This window comes from Coenobita brevimanus, chromosome 97 (genome assembly GCF_032717465.1).
Source record: "Coenobita brevimanus isolate Jiangsu-jjx chromosome 97, ASM3271746v2, whole genome shotgun sequence".
NCBI lineage: Eukaryota > Metazoa > Arthropoda > Malacostraca > Decapoda > Coenobitidae > Coenobita > Coenobita brevimanus.
The window spans coordinates 1,816,171-1,821,170 of NC_137050.1; the positions used below are offsets into that span (position 1 = coordinate 1,816,171).

The following is a 5,000-nucleotide window of genomic DNA, read 5'->3' on the forward strand; positions in this document are numbered from 1 at the left end:
ATCCTGTCGTTGTTTGTACGTGATTCATGACTTATGCATGATTGATGAACTTTGCATGCCCTTATCATGACCATATACACGTGATCTTTTCTTTCGTTCCTGCATGACTCTTGATCCGTGAGTATTGATGTTATAAATGACTTTGCGTGATTCGTGTATATTCTCTGTGATTCCTCTCTTATTCGTGAGTGATGATAACATGCAATAACTTTTCGTAAATTCGTGATCTTTTTCTGTGCCTCTTTTCCTTTATGCATGTGTGTGTGTGTGTGTGTGTGTGTGTGTGTGTGTGTGTGTGTGTGTGTGTGTTTGTGTGTGTGTGTGTGTGTGTGTTTGTGTGTGTGTGTGTGTGTGTGTGTGTGTGTGTGTGTGTGTTTTGTCCCTAAATCATATAATGACTGTCGTTTTCGTCTCATGCACTTCCTACCTCCTTCATGCATGATTCTTAACTAATGCATGACTGTGTGATTAGTGCATGATTTTTTTATGATCCTGTAACCCTAAATCATGACTGTGGCCATTTTTTGTGCATGTTTCCTCGTCCTTGGCTCCTCTTGTATTTGCATGTGCGTGATTCTACCCAATTAGTTTTATTATCTTTAGTTAACGCATGACTGGCTCTGATTATTGCATGTTCTTTTCATGATCCCTTATGCATGATTCTGAGTATATTCGTTCATGACACTTGTCCTTGAATCATAGTGTACGTGTGTGCATGACTCCTGCAGTGTCCATGATTCGTAATTTATGCATGACTGTCCTGCTTATTCCATGTTGCTTTCGTGATTCAGTGGCCCGTATTTTTTTTAAGGAGTTTCCCTAGCACCTTTACCTTAGCAATTTATTTTTGGATGTGGCTGGTTAATATACTTTTCTACGTTATCTATCCTGAGTAAAGTGATAATTCGGTGATTTATATAACACGAAAAACGAGAGTAAGGTGTAATTAGCAAAATAAGTCGCTTAGGAAAAGGTGTTAGGGAGCTGCCATAACCGACGAGAATACGGGCCTATGTCCTTGATCCCAATAAAGCTCATGTCCGTAAATCTGGTGTGTGTGTGTGTGTGTGTGTGTGTGTGTGTGTGTGTGTGTGTGTGTGTGTGTGTGTGTGTGTGTGTGTGTGTGTGTGTGTCCGTCCCACCTTCTCTGCCCATGATTCTTAATTTATCCATGACTGGCTATGATTATTATTGCATACCCCTTTATGACCCTCTGTGTGTGTGTGTGTGTGTGTGTGTGTGTGTGTGTGTGTGTGTGTGTGTGTGTGTGTCCAGCTTTTATTGGTATGTATGTGTGTGAATGTAAGTCTGTGTATATATTCGTGCGTGCATGTGTATAAATTTGTGATTGTGTATGTGTGTGTATGCCTATGTGTGTATGTGTATGTTTGTGTATTCCATTCATGTAGATACGGTATATGTGTTCATTTACAGCAGATGTATGGGTCTGTCCGTGTGTATGTATTGTATGTATATGTGTACGTGTGTCTGTGTCCTGGTTATTCAGATGTGTACATGTAAATATACGAGTATGTGTGTGTTCATGTGCGTGTGTGCGTGACCCTGTATGATATCTTGCGTGTCTCTCTCTCATTGATCTCATCTAATACCTGGGTGAACACTGGCCATCCCATCTCTACCTTCGAGCCTCTTCCATCTACGGGCACGCTCAATAATACCTTTACAGTCTTGAACAGTCATCAGGAGGGCGGGAGTATTGCATCCATACAGGTATACTCCTTTCACCTGAACTTGGCCCAGATTTTCGTCATTTTGCAGTTTATTGCACGTAGCTCAGTGGCAGACAAAGGCAGTGTTTCTGCTCCACATCCTTTTCATCACACTTCTTCGTGACCAGCATCATATTCTAGTGCTACGTCTCTTGTTACAGCTCAGCATTCAAGAAGGAGAAATGGCACTTTTAGGTCAAATTAAAGCTAACATAGTATAGATATAGAAGTAATATTGACCGTGACTGTACGTGTTCTTGTCCTTTTGCTGTGTCTACGGTCCTTGGATGGTGTGCTTGGCCGTACGTGATTGTCTTCCGGTGGATTTGGGGACCTTGGAGGGAAGATTGTACATAAGTGAAGGACGTAGTGAAACTTGTACCGGTATGTAAAGTGAATATCGTGAATAAAGTAAGTGAGGAGAGTGAATGAAAAGTGTACCTGAAGTGAATAAGAGTTTGACGGACGGAGAGACAAGGAAGAACGCAAAATGAGGTTTGTTTGTAGTTCAAGTGAAGGTTGTACGAAGATGCCTTGTTAAATAGGGCTCTGCGGTTGCGGTGGATGCGCCTGCGGTTAATGCGGTTATGGTGGATGTGGTTTGGGTGGATGCTCCTGCGGTTAATGTGGTGAGGGTGGATGATGGCGTAGTGGATGTGGCTGTCACGAGGGCAATTACAGTGGCTAAGTGGAGGACATGAAGCCTCGAGGTAGTGGCCTGAGCTAAGTGGCCCTCCTGCTGTGAGGTGAGGCGGGTCAGCTTGCAAGAGTGAGCTGAGTTTGCAAGAGTGAGCTGAGTTTGCAAGGGTGAGCTGAGTTTGCAAGAATGAGCTGGGTTTGCAAGAGTGAGCTGAGTTTGCAAGAGTGAGCTGAGTTTGCAATCTTCCTTCCGCTCCCTCCACCATCCCACGTCAAGAGAACACCTCACTACGCTTTTATTAGTCTCTTCAGGCCTATAGAAGTCTCTCCTGAGCTAAGTAAAGTAGATAAGAAAGAAAATAACGAAGAAAACGAGCTCAAAGCACACACCTGTCTCATATTAAGTTGCCTCTGTGTTAATAGATAGCTAATTTATCTCGTTACTGGAAGATATTAATGGCCATTGTTGATAACCTCTTTGGATAATAACCAGAACAAAAGCCAAAAAATATATAAAAAACAGTCCCCGTTCTAAAGACATTAACTCTTTCACTGCTGGGATAACTCTCAGCGAGTAAATTATCTACTGAACACCTGTTTGAAGTACCATGTGTGTTCAGAGGAAAGGTCAGTACGATTCACCATACCTCCCTCTTCTTGGATCCCCCTTCCCCTCTCCACTCTCCTTACGGCCCCCTCTCCCTTCCTAGCGCCCCCACCTTCCCACCCACCACACCTGTATGCTAATGGAGATGTCATAAAGCTGTGGAAATAATGGTACGGTAGTGGGGAAATAATGGGGCTAGTGTGAGGTGTGTGTGTGTGTGTGTGTGTGTGTGTGTGTGTGTGTGTGTGTGTGTGTGTGTGCATCCTGTATATGTACTAGATATGCTTGTGTCTGTGCCTCCTCTGCGTGGTGTGCATGAGTTTGTGTGTATGTGCGTGTACGAGTATGTACTGTACTTGTACGGTGTATATGTGTGTACGTGGACCTGTGTATACATGTGTGCTCGAATCTGCTGTGTATGTGTTCGTGTGCGTGTACCGCGTGTGTGTAGTGTGGACAGACTGGGGTACCCGGGGGGCCCTACAGCTTTAATAAGACTCCCGGTGATGCTCTCTCTCTCCCCACCCACAACTCTCCCCTCTCACCACCCTTCTCCTGCCCTCCTTTTCCCCATTTTTCCTCCCTTCTCCTCTCTCCTGCCCTCTCTTTCCCTTTTTCTCCTCTCTCCTTCCCTCTCCTTTGCCCTAACCTGCTTTTTCCTGTCCCTCTCACTGTTCCCTCATTGTTCTTTCAGTAACCCATCCTGCCTCAGTGCTGTCTCTTACTTTCACCCCTTATTGCTCTCCATTGCCCTTGCCTTGCCTCTCTCCTGCCTTCTCCTGCTGTCTCTTGGCATTTTGCTACTCTGATTGCCCTTTTCATTGCCCTCCCCCACGTCACTGCTCACTCCTATTGTCGTGTGTTTTGTAGTCATGATACTGCAATCCTTAGCCTGTTCTTGTCTTCCATTGCCCTTTGACTACCCTTCCAAGTCCTATCTTGCCCTCTTTGCCCTGTAACTGCTCTTTATGCCCTCTCCTCGTCTCTTTCACTGTCCTTGTGTACTCTCTTACCATCATCTTCTCATTCAGTGCCCTGTCTTGTGCTGCCCTCTATGGCGATACATATCATTGTCCTTCCCTTTTCTTCAGTTGCCAGTCCAGTCTGACCTATCCTATTCTGACCTAACCTACCCCCGTCTAACTTCAACCTACCCCACCCTAACCTAACCTTACCTGCTTACCTTACCGTACCTTACCCATCCTAACGTACCCTATCCTAACCTAACCTACCCCATTTTAACGTATGACCTACCCCACTTTAACCTAACCTAGTCTAACCTAACCTAACATTACTTAATCTCTTGTTCACCTTGCCCCCCCCTGCCCATTCTTACCCATTCTCTCTTTCGTTGTCTTCTCATTGCCCTTCCTTGCCCCTGCTTCCCCTCTTACCTCTTCTTTCCCTCACTGATTTTGATAGTCACTTACTCTGGGAGGCATAATGTACTCTTACTTGAGAGAAAGAGAGAGAAAGAGAGAGAGAGAGAGACATAGACCTCACAGACTCCTTACAAGGTGGACCTCAATAAAAAAAAACTCACCGGTACTCTGATTACAAGAGGTTTGAGAATAGGATAGCTGAGTAGTGTGTGTGTGTGTGTGTGTGTGTGTGTGTGTGTGTGTGTGTGTGTACTGCGTGAACATATTTGTGGTCCCTACGTGGCTTTACGGTACCAAGCTGTCATACATACTGAAGACAACAACAGTATGGCAGTAAAGTAACGAAGGGGAAGTTATTTTTTACTGTTACTTCCCTGTTGGTGTAAGCCGTATTCCTGTTGGCGTAGAAAAGATCGTAACACCTCTTCCTTAGCGATTTATGAAGCACATACACGCAAAGCCCTCGTATGGTTTAATATGTTTGGGTATTGATATGTACTGCGTTGATTTTAGTTTACATAGAGAGTGAAAATATGCTTCTCTTCGTAATTCGTTCCCCCAAATTAGTTCCCCCCAAAGTTCATCCCATAGCAGTTCAACTCCAATTGTTACAGATTATTTTTTTTTTAATGATTGGAGGAC

The 5,000-nt window shown here is 44.3% G+C and overlaps 1 protein-coding gene across 1 annotated transcript in view; it reads left to right on the forward strand.

Annotated features, from left to right (window-relative positions):
- The window catches only part of LOC145413769 (uncharacterized), a 181,653-nt gene that overhangs the window by 115,262 nt on the left and 61,391 nt on the right, over positions 1-5,000 (forward strand). The window lies entirely within an intron of this gene.